Raw genomic sequence first — 12,984 nt, forward strand, 5'->3', positions numbered from 1 at the left:
GATCATCATTGACCAACGTATCTCTGGCAGGCGGCATATCGGTGTATTCGTCAACCGGTATATCGGTGCACAAGCATTCGTCTTCTCTGCCAATATATTGCCCTTCCTGTACGATCTTAACTTCACCGTACTCGGTCCAACGAGTATAGTCAGGCATAAAGCCCATTGGCATCAAGTGGGAATGTATTTGCTGGGTGGTAGAAAACTGCTTCTTTTTCTCGCAATCAACGCATGGACAACACATGTATTGATACCGTGTATTTGACTAGTACGCCGCGGCTTGTACCAGGAAACAATCCATGCCATTCTTGTACTCTGCGCTCATACGACTCGCATCATACATCCATCTTCTGTCCAGATATAATTATATCATTATTGTAAATCCAAATTCATAACATCTAGAAAATTTTGTGATCACCAACAAATCAATTACCTCATCATCTCTTACCGGCAATTGGCCCGGGTTGGAGGAGTCACCTTTTGTATGCTTTCACGTACGCTTCCGATGAGTATTTGTTGGTGCTATCCCTAGAAATTTTCTTTATTATTCAACCCTTTTGTAGAACTAATTAAGTAAAAATAAAAAATAAATACGCTCATACATAAAGTTTATATATTGGAGCTTGCTAATTAAATAAAAAATAAAAAATATAATTGGATCTTGCTACATACCTAAATATCATGGAGAAATTTCTAATTCATTAAAAATCAAAATAAATACGCTCATATCTAAAGTTTTCATATAGGAGCATGCTAATTAATTAAAATATAAAAATATAATTAGAGCTTGCAACATACCTAAATATCATGGCTAATTTTTCGAATTCATTATAAATCAAAAATAAATATGCTCATACCTAAAGTTTCTATATTGGAGCTTGCTAAATTAATTAAAATATAAAAAATATAATTGAAGCTTGCTATATATCTTAATTTTATGGCTAATTTTTCTAATTTATTAAAAATAAAAAATAAATATGCTCAAACATATAGCTAATGTAAATCAATAATAAAGACATTTTCCACCATAAGCTACTAATTGAAGCTTTCGTATAATAAATGAGATATAATTGCATCTACATTGTCTTAAAACATTATGGCCATAGGTGCATCTCCATCATTTCAAAATCTAGAGCAATTTAGCAAAAAAAAATCAACTAGAAATGGATTGGAGATGAAGTTACATACGTTGGAACACCTAGAGCATGAGGATTTCTCAAAATTTTGAAGCCACTAAGAACTTGGTGACAAAAATGACCACCATCGAGCAAACAAAGCTCCTCTTTGTTGTGTGCTCGGGCTTAGGGAAGGATAAAGAGACTTTTATATAGTCGAGACATCACTGCCGAATCATATAACAAGCCGGCAGTGATGTCCTGCTATCACTTCCGGTCGGTGAATTAAACCGGCAGTGAAGATGGAGCAAGGTATCACTGTCGGCTCAAGCCAATAGCCAGTAGTGATACCCTTATCACTGTCGGTTCGTAAACCACGATGACTGTATTTTCCCGCGTGGCTTATGAACTAGCAGTAATTCTCCATCACTGCCGGCCCATTAGGAACGGCAGTGATGGGCCGGCCTATTAGGAATGGTAGTGATGGACCGGCCTATTAGGAATGGTAGTGATGGACCGGTATATATAGGGGTTTATGTAGTAATGCTAATGTGTCTAGGCAAATTGTTCTCTAGCTTATTTCTACGTCAAGTATGTGATAACCCTTCATGGCTATAAATATTATATTGCATTCACGTTACTATGCTGCCTGAACAAGTATGCAGAACAAGAACAATGAATTCAACTATCTATAGATGCTTTTTGTCCAAACAATGCCCTTCGATTTATTATCACCAGTACATTACTAAGTCTAGTACTCTTCTACCTCAATTCCAAAAAAAAATACATAAAATGAAAAAAAAATTAGATAAAAAAGTTGCAACGCTGACAGTTCATTAGCTTGACACATAAATACCTGACAGAAAAAAAAAACAAAACGCATGACTGATCCATGAGCCTTGACGTATTAAATAAAAGCTACAACCACAACATTTCAATGAGTGTGGTTGTAAAAAATCCCAAAAAAACTCATCTTATCCTTCAAGTTGGAACTATAAAACATACAATATTCTAACATTACATTTGTTCGAGACGGTTTTATTCGTGCCATTCTGACTAGTTACCATCCATTGGCCCAAGTCCAACAAGAAAAGGCCGGTGCAAAGACGGCAGGGTCTATGACACGAGGGCCCACATGTCAGCTACGAGTCCGTAGAAAAGTCCTTTGGTTTCTCGTCTGTTGCAAGGGTTGAATTGTACTCTTCTAAATTTTAATCAGTATTGGAATTCCACTTGAACATAGGATGGATGTTTTTTATTGTCGCCAGAACTTTTACGAGTCCAATGGTCTAAGTTTGACCTAAATATTGGAGTAATGAAAGAAGTCTGTACTTGTTCTACGTCTGGTTGATGGTTTTCTACGTCTCTGTACATTCAGTTCTGCAAGTCAACCTGACCCCCCAGTTTCAGTTCGATGAAAGCAACTTGAAGTTGACAAATCAAGTTGTTCCAGAACATAGGCTCTAGGACCAGATGTTGAAAACTACTCTATGGTCATTCAGTCATCGAGCGAAGCAATAGTGGTAACAAGTAATAGTTCTGCATTATGACCACGGTATTACAGCACTGTTACAGTACCACAGAAACAGTGATACACCATGCCTGTTCAAGATTATGCTGGACCAAGACACCAAGAGAGACAAAGCTTTCGAACCAGATCAACACGGACCCAGGTGACAGTATATACACCCTCTTATCTTACAGTGTTTACATAGTTTTGAAAAATTGCAATTAAGTCACCAGTTCACACCATATCAAAATTCAAACGTTGCTACAATCTCCTCGCTGTTGCTATTCAGTTTGAGTCAGAAGAATTGAACAGTAGGCAAGGATGTTAACTGCTGAGACCAAGGAATTCTGTAAAGCTTGGGTACTTGAGCTCCCACCCGATCTCAGCCCGAGTCTTCGAGTTCTCCATCCTCTTCCCTAATGGATCATCAGTACCTGCAGTTAAGGCAGATTTTAGATAATGTAAGAGATGCTAATGCGTGTGTGATAAAATATGAGAACATCGTAACAAGTAGAAAACTAACCAGTAAAACCTTCAACTTCGTGTCAAATTTTCCACTTCTGTTAACATAGTCCATTGTTTCTTGCCTGCAAAATTAAAATTGATTCGTTTTAATTAGGCTAACCAAAAGAGTAACACTTGACAGAAAAATTGACTTTACATAACTAAAATACTGACGTAAACAGGAAGGTAGCAGTGACCTGGAAAGAGGCGTATTATCACAGCCCAAAAAGATTTGACTCCGAGGTCACTTTTTCATTATTGCAATTGCAAGCAAAGCAGCGTCCTGGCAATAATATGACATATTTAATCACTACTAATAACAACTGGTTGAACACCAAGCGGATGCAAGGCTATCAAAAAATTTATAAAATGTAGGTACAGCGGTTCACAGATGTTGGCCATAATATCAATAAACATGACATCAGATCATGATGAGGATAAAGAAATTACAAATAAGACATGCATCTGAGATAAAACTGTAGCTCATCTTACCTCATAATGAATCTGATTGACAGTATGATCTGGTCGTGTGTCACAAGTTCCTTTCCTCAGCCAAAAAGTATGAGCACCTCTGTCAATCTTGTGTGTCCAAGTCAAGGAAATGTGATACCAATTATGCATACTAATATCTAAAAGTTTGCATTCATTAATGCTTAATGCTTGCACTACAAAATAACAAATAGGCATGAATTGAGGATATATAAAGTCCTGCTAACCTGAGAACACAGCCTCCTGCGTCAAGAACAATATTTTCTACTTTTAGAAGGACATCAGTGCTAGGGCTCCTGCCAATTGGCACAGACGGACAATCCTGTGCAGGAAAAAGAAAAGTTATGGTTAAAACATCATTAAGAAAATTACAGGAGACTAGGAGATAGTTGTGCAGCATTCCTACACAAGCTTGCCAAAGCTTGGTGAGTCAGATGGTAAGGCACCAGAGGCGAAGGTCTCATCCTGGGTTTGGTCCCAGGGAGGCAGGGTGGAAACACCCACTTACTGCAAAGTTAAATATTGCCACAGTACCATAATATCTCTTTTGAAGATTTTCTTTTAAAAATTTAGAGAACTTTTTATTACCCAAAAGAGCCACAGAAACAATGATAGCGACAAATGTGAACCATGCAGAATATGAGCCTTGCAGTAATACCTCATTGCACATTCTGTTGTCACTGCAGTCATACAGAGCAGTACTCGATGTAAACAGGAATGAACCTTCACCGCTCCAATTTGAGGCTGCCACTCTGCATGAATTTTCTGAGATGAGGATACTTGACACGTCAAGGATATACAATTTAATAACTGCAAGAAAGATGCATGACAATTTCACTGCAATATAACAGTCTCCTTCACAAATAATGTTAAAATCCAACCAAGTACGGATTATAATTGGTGATGCACAAGTAACAATAAAATGAACCCATAATTCCCATCTTTATACAATAGCCACTGGACTAACAAACAAGTACTTAATATATCTTTTTGAAACTATGGATGCACCCTTTTCCATTCAAGATAAATAGAAACACTCTTTCATGATAACAACAACAACAAAGTACCAGAAAAAAAAAGTACCTGATACCCACAGCAAAACACCACATGTTACCTTAGTTTCTTAGATGACCATGTTGGATATGTGTCGAATAATTGTACGAAATTAGTTATGTATAGGACTTATAGTTGTATTAGCGGTACATGGTGGAATTCTAGTAGGACTCTAGTGAAATTCTATTAGGACTCATGTCTCTAGATCTCCTTATAAATATAAGAGGATGGCCACTGTTTATAATCATGACGACATAGCGAAAGGTTCGTAGGGGGCAGCAACTCTTTGGGAACCCCGGGAAATGGCCGGTGTTGCTAGTTAGGGAGGAGCGCCTGTAGTCATGTCCCGGGGATGTAGGTTTTGGCTGAACCTCGTTAACAAATATCGTGCATCTGGCGTCGTCTGTGATCGTGTGCATCATCTTGATAGATCCATCCATTGCTTCCGTTAGTAGCTTAATTTCCTAACAAGTGGTACCAGAGCTAAATTTGGATTGGATCTAGAGATGTTGCGTGGAAGATCATGTAGAGACGCGAGGATTATGCTTCTACAAGGTATCGTGCCACATACGAATAGTGCGAGGCGAACATAACGCAAGATGGAGCATAGTGATAACTGATGTGCGCAGGCGAGGCGCTCAGTGCAGCGGGCGACACGGCAAGGCCTCGGCAGGCACACAACAGCTGGTGTGGCCTGCATGGGAGGACTCGATGTGGACTCGCAGCTCAATCGTGCACGTTCTGGAGATGGGAGTTTGTCATGAGACTCTCGAACACGTGCCCAGGATGTACGCTGGAGTCAGTGGCGGACCCAGGATTTTTTCATAGGGTAGGCATCTAAATTTTTAATACTATAAATTTGGTAAAGGAGTATAAAATTGCACAAAAGATAATACAAATTCGATAATCCGGTATAATATTATAAATTCAACAATAAATCACAAATTTATAAAACCGTAATATAAATAGTCTCAACATGACATAAGGTCTTACATAAATAGAAGATTACATAATATTATGATACTATTCTAGATTCTTCACTTTGCGCTTTCACATGGTCATGAAAGACTTGATTATGTCATCCTCACTTACCTTGGAGAAGATATCCCACTCGATATATGTGACTAAATAATCATTCAATAACTCATCACCCATTCTATTTCTCAATTTATCCTTCACTACACCCAATGCCGAAAATACTCTTTCAACACTTGCCATCACCACCAGTAGGATCAATACCAACTTAAGAAGCAAATACACTAAGTTATAAATAACATGCTTATTCGTTTCAACAAGCCTAATAGAGAGCTCACCAAGATTGTTTAGGCCTTTGAATCTATCATCTTTCCTCATGTCATCAATGAAGTTATCAAGTTGGAGTTCAAGTCTTATCAATTCCACACTTGAAAAGTCTTTGGGATAAAACTTGGCAAGCCTAAAGACTTTGTGTGCATCATAAGAATCAAAAGAATTGAAGGGATTCAAGGCTGACATGCAAATTAGCAACTCCATATTTACCTCATCAAACCGATTGTCAAGCTCTTGCCGAATTTGATCAATGACACCAATATATACTTCTCTTCTATACTGATCATCAATTGTTTGAACCGGATAAAACCGTGTGGATCTTGCATGAGGCACATATCTACCATCCAATGCAGGAATATCAATTCCATGTTTAATGCAAAATAATTTAACCTTTTCTTCAAAGAATTCTTCCCACCCATGAGACCTCATTTGTTGCAGTCTTCCCTTCGCCAAAGTCACAAGTGACATTGCATTAACAATATCTTGGTCCCTCTTTTGCAAAGATTGAGACAATTCATTTGTGTATCCAAGAATGATAAGCATCAAGTGTGCATTGAAAACAAATTCAAATGACTCCAAAACATCAACCATAGCATGTATGTTTGGTCAATCATCTCTTTGTTTGGGATCCTTTCCAAGAGTTATAAGTACTTCTCGAATTGTAGAATACATATCAATAATGTGCAAAATAGTTTTGTAATAAGAACCCCACCGAGTGTCATCAGGCCTAGTTATCACCATCTCTTGATTTAATCCACTACCACTGTCTATTTCACCCAACTCTAGTGCAGTCTTAAGTTTTTGAGCTCTAACATCTCGAAGCATGTCATGGCGCTTACAAGAAACTCCAATAATATTCAGCAAGCGAGAAACTTGTCCAAAGAAAGTAGCATCTAAGTGAATAGGTTAACCTAACTTTGTAGAGACTTAGATCATGTTGTGACACCTCAAGAATAACATCATCAATTGGTTTACCTTGCACAAATAAATCATATCTCTCTTGCGCAGCTTTGTGAGCACTATCTATACCTCCCACATGTTTCTCAAGTGCATCATTACCTATGTTCTAATTTCTCCAACCACCCTTAACAAATTTACTGCCTCCCTTGCTAAACAAATAACATACCATGCAAAATGCTGCATCCTTCTCAATACTATATTCAAGCCAAGGATATTTATGAAACCAAATAATACTAAAGCGACGATCTTTACCGTATATGTTCCTGATTGGGTAATCATGGGCATAAGGTTGGCATGTACCTTTTAAAATATATCCTCTTCGTATCGCATTTTGATCATTGACATTATAGCTTGCAATAGGCACTCTTAAGCCAGGATCATGTTCGAGACGATCAACATCACAAATTGGTGATGGTTCTTGTTCTTGAGGTCGCTCTTCAGCTACAACCGGAATCAGAATATGATGTAGTTGTTCTTGAGATTGCTCTTCAGCCATAGCCGGAACATGAGATGGTTCTTGTTCTTGAGTTTGAACATGCTTCTCAGCCGTAATTTTCTTTGTCTTTGCTTAATGTTTTCGGAAAAGCGAGGCAATATCTCCCTGCCTTTTCATCTGTCCAAGGTCGTCAGTCGTCACCTGAACCTGATCGATACGTGTACACGAATAGCACGGCACAAATCAGCAAAATTCCATGGCATAAAAATTGAAACAGACAAACAGGAAACAGCTAGATGGCTAACACTAGCTCACCTGTGAGGTATTGAGGCTGTGACTGCAGAAAGATGTACATGTACTGAATACTAATTTACACGCTTCAGATAAGTCTCTGAGGTCTCAGCCTCTCAGGTCTGAGTATCTGACACATGACAGTATGACTTGTCACTTCTAAAAATCTAAGCCCATGCCTCTGTTCGGTTTCCCTCTGACTCTGAGCATCCACCGTCCGCGTGACTGCGAGCGGCGTCACGGTCGTCCGCGTCACGGCCTCACGGGCGTCTGCGTGACCGCGTGGCTGGCGACTCGCGAAGTCCCGTGGGCAGCCGGCAGCGACGCAATGTGCCAGCGTCTGGGCGTCCAGCCGTGCGCAGTAGCGCTGGCGCTGACGCGCTGTGGCGTGAGGCGTCCGCAGAGGCCGTGAGGTGTCCCGTCCGGCCGTCCGGCGTTTGCACTCCGTAGAGCGGCAGAGTCGCAGATGATAATCGCAATCGCCAGATGAGTTTGTGACCGCGTCAGGCGAGGACTACGAGGAGTCGAGGAGGTGAGGAGGCGTCGATTTGAGATGTTTCCATTTTTTAACCGGACTAAATATTTTAGAATGGGCTAAATTTTGGCTGAATCAGGGTAGTCCTGGGCCTACCAGGACCACCCTGTGGGTCCGCCCCTGGCTGCAGGGGTGTGATTGGCTGGAGTCCTGGCCGGTTTTGTCATCATGTGGAGCTGTCGGTTTTTTTTGCACGCTGATTGTTCACGAATCGGTTTTTCGGCATGTGGGTGATTGCTGTGCATACAGAGAGACGGTCGGTGCATTAAAATGCAATGGTTGTTTGGGGTGCGATTCTAGCTTGGCCCGATTGATGCGTGAACAAGTCCGAGCGTGGGCGATTGCCTAGATAATGATCGGAAGACAAGCAGTCAAGTCAACGTGTTGGATGATGTGCTAATGTGCGGAGCCAGATGTTGGTCAGTGTTGTGTTCGGTCAGTGTTTGCAGAAGGATCTGCATGCGGGATCGACACGTGTGGACCGGTGAGCTTGTGCAGGGAGTTTCGACTATGCCGGGAGGGTTCTGTGACGAACCCGGATAGACAATTCGCAGCAAAGACGAATAGCTTGGTGATTCGGTGAGATGAAATCATGTTTTGGTCAAGCGTCCGATGGATCGGCGTACAGGTGGTAAGGTGTGTCGTGCGGACGTGCACGAGATGCGCAGGTGTTGGAGTGCGACAGGAGGTCGTAGACATAAAGTGTGCAGGTGCTGGAACATGACAGGAGGTCACAGACGCTGATGAATATTGCAACCGGCGAAGGAGGAGAGGCAATCGATCGATTAGCCATACCTTAGGCTGGTGTTGCGGTGCTCGGTGATGAGCATGGGCTGTCAATGGTGTTTGATCTTGATGCACATGACAACTAATGAGAGTTCGACAGTGGTGGTTGGACAGTTTGCGGGCACATGGCAGACGGTCCAGTGAAGCCTGGCGGACAGTTCACTTGGAGGGTGAACATACCGTGATGCAGGGCGGATTGGCTGGCGGCGACAGGCTAGTCATACCACGATGGCAGAGATGAAGAGACTGACAACAATGACATAGGAGCGTGAGGGCTAGTGGTGGTTATTCTATGTGACGTGGCAATACGTGACGCGAGCTCAGGATGCACGATGGCATTGGAGAGGGCTTGCGTGTTTCCAAATCAGCAAGGGCGCAGATTGATTCGAGTTGTACGCGTACAGGTTTCCTGAAGTGTGGATCGATGGGTGTGAAGAAGCTTCAAGGGATGAATTGGAAGGAAGTAGAGATTGTGGAGATCTTTACTTGCAACTGGAGTAATCTAGTTAGTTTGAGACTGCAGGAGGCTATGGTGTAAAACATCAGAGAATCATAACCTAAACAGTCAGGTGAAAGAGCAATGCTAGTGTGATAATTTCTATGTGTGACTCGGAAAACAACAATGAATTTCTCAGTATCAAGAAGCTATCAATGGGGAGCATGGATGTCGGATTCAGTTAGTTTTTTCATGTGACGTCCAACATGGAGCTATTTTTCTTCATGAAGGAGTCAGGCATATGTCAAAGCTAAAGAGGAATCTGATTTCGCTCAAAGAGGCTGTGTTGATAGAAGAGAAAGGTGCTCAATTGTAGGTGGAGTTATAGAGTCTAAAGTTGCAGGGATAGTAGTGTCTTTGGAAGGCGGTGAGTCTTAGTAAAACTCATCGGGCAGCTCTCGTTGAGCGGTAAAGGCGACAACTCAAGTCCGATGTATATGGAGGTTCACGCATGATGGCTTCAAGATGGTAAATTATTCGTCAAGGTGGAGTTCGTTGGATATGTGTCAAATAATTGTACGGAGTTAGTTACGTATATGACTTATAGTTGTATTAGCGGTACATGGTGGAATCCTAGTAGGACTCTAGTGAAATCCTAGTAAGACTGCTATCTCCAGACCTCCTTATAAATATGAGAGGAGGGCCACTGTTTGTAACCATGATGATATAGCGAAAGGTTCACAGTGGGTAGCAAGTCTGTGGGAACCCCGGGAAGCGACCGGTGTTGCTAATTAGGGAGGAGCGCTCGTAGTCATGCCCTGGGGATGTAGGCTTCGGCTGAACCTCATTAACAAATATTGTACCTCTGACATCGTCTGTGATCGTGTGCATCATCTCGGTAGATCCATCCATTGCTTCCGCTAGTAGCTTAATTTCCTAACAGACCAAAACAATACAACCAACAGAATAGAAGTGAAGACTAAAATAATAAACCATCCCTTTAATCAATTGAATGATTTTTGGTACATGAACCTATAATCTTCACTAAAAATTGGGTGGTTGTTTCTAGCACAATATAGTTTGTTAATGCAGGGATGAATCACAATCAAAATCTGAGCATGTAAAGTCTTATGGGCTATGGCAGACATGTATCTGTATTAGAGTTCAGATAAGTTCGCCTAATATGAAAACCGTAAAGATCCTCAATTCCAATTTTGAAAAATCAGCCATGTAGCACCGCATCATTTATCTCTATGACCGCCATCAATGTAATAGCATTGACCTAACTGATATTCAGAAAGAATATGGTGTCCAATTTCCAAGCAAGTTTGATTTGACTATGAAACCCCGATATGAACAACATAGACATGGGGCAGTCATCCCAAACTAGATGTTGCTACTGGTGGTCCTACAACTTTCTCATCATCTTTTTAGTTAGATTTTGTGGGTTTCATCTCTAGTCTACTCTAACTTATTTGGAACAAAGACTTTGTTGTTGTTATAGTAGTACTTGAAGCACATAGATTTCGAAAGTTTCATGATTTCAGAAGAAAAAAAAATGTTCAGGAGTAAACCTGAACATGACCTTCACCATTACAGGGCACAAAGTACCTGAGAAAAGATGTCACTACTAAGATAATTCATTGTGCGAAATCATAATTACAATCTCACTCATTTACCTGGCATCCCCAGGGTAATCATCGGAACGAGATGGAGGAGCGCAGAAAATAACATATGGGACCTTCTGAGAAATAGTGGAGCCCTTCAAGGAGGGAATGATTCCAATATTTGTTAACTTACCGTGATGATCTGTGCTTGTAGTCTGGCCTAAAACTTTGCAACCTGGACGTTCCTATAGGATATTAAAAGTATACTCAACATAGCTTCAATGTTTGATCTCCAGTTTCCCACCTAGAAATTTAGCCTTATCAATCTCGTAGAAGCAAAAGAATCCATGCAATAGATGATATAAATTATAAAGGCATTTGACAGAAAAAGATTATGTTAGATTAAAAGGGGGTCTTTTAAAAAAGAATCAGGATTTTTCACAATCAATATTTAGCATATTTGTAAAGAACTTGAGATGAGACATTTTCAGAAGACAGTCTTAACAGTGCTGAATTTTAATTTTTTTAGTAACAAACAATAAATCAACTGCGGGTCAAAAACTGATTTGACAAGAAAATCGATGGTTCCACAAGCTAATTTTGACATATAATTCTAAATGTTTAAGTCCACAGAGGAGCCAGTTACATAATTCATAAATATCAACCGCAACTAGCAATATCTTTTGCCACTTCTCAGCTACAATTCGCCCAAGCACACCAGGCCCCACAATCAGTAAATCATTCTGGCCGACAATGTTGGTGTCAGACATCTCGGACCCTTCATCGTGAGATATCCCTGGGAGCAGCGAGCAAGTACAAAAGGAAGCATCAGTTAATTGCAATCATCTCCGTGAAGTTCCAGTTTCGGAGGTAAAGAACATCAAACTGGATCCCGGCCCGGCCCGGCCCGGCCCACCTAAATTGGCTGGGTTTTGTTTGCTCTGCGTACCGGGCCTGCGTGCCCCTCCCTCGGCCCGGTTTTCCTACCGAGTGCGCACACGTAGGCCCTTGCTGCAAAAGCGCACTTATGACGTGGTAGCCCAGTGGGATGCATGGAATTTTTCTAGGAGGTACCCGATCCACAAAGGATTGAGATCCAGAATCATCTGAAGTTGAGAAGCCATGTAGAGAATTAGCTTGTGTTGGAGTAGTTGCTCTTTGTTAGTTTTATTTGGTAAACTTGTAATTTGGTATGTTACAAGTTTGGATCATAACCTTTGATGATGAGTAGTGTAAACTATCGTATCTGGATACCCTAGGATTTTTCTACATTCTTGGGGTATATCTCTATTCCCGGAAAAAGAATTCCTGGACGTATAGAAATTATCCGTGGATATTTATAATATCTCGTAAATATGGAAGTTTATCTCTAAGAATAATAAGAAAAAGACTCCAGGAGTCGTACGACAACTCCGCTATATATAAGGAGCCAAGAACCCTACGAAGGACAAGCCAATTGAAGTCGCTACAAGTCCATTGGAGCCATTCAAGCCTACATGAGCTTTGAACCTCTCAATCCTTCTATAACGTAGATCTTGTGTTAGCAACTCTTCCCAACTACTCGCAAGAGAGCCCTTCAATTAGGTTTAGATCTATCTAGGCTAGCCAAGCACCCCTTGTAAACAGTCCCAGAGATTAATACAAGACCAACAGGATATAGGGATATTATCCTAAGGGAGGCCTGAACCTATATAAAATCATGTGTGTGCTGTGTGATTCATTTGCTGGAAGCATCCCCTACTATTTCTACAAGTTCATAAGATCAGCGGTTCACCAATCGTAGACAACTGGCGTCGTCCATGGGGATCATGTCAAAAGGCGTTGAAACTTCTACACACGATATGCCATCGGCTTCACCCAAACCTACACCGAGGATTGGCTTTTCGGGCGACTACGACAACTTCACCCCATCGACCAACAATGAGCCAGCGATTGATCAGGTGGACATCGATGA

At 41.1% G+C, this 12,984-nt stretch overlaps 1 pseudogene; it reads right to left on the bottom strand.

The window, feature by feature from the left end:
- Window positions 1-2,718: 2,718 nt before the first annotated feature.
- Window positions 2,719-12,984, bottom strand: part of LOC133883253 (uncharacterized) — a 33,978-nt pseudogene continuing 23,712 nt past the window's right edge.

The sequence above is a fragment of the Phragmites australis genome, chromosome 1 (genome assembly GCF_958298935.1).
Source record: "Phragmites australis chromosome 1, lpPhrAust1.1, whole genome shotgun sequence".
NCBI lineage: Eukaryota > Viridiplantae > Streptophyta > Magnoliopsida > Poales > Poaceae > Phragmites > Phragmites australis.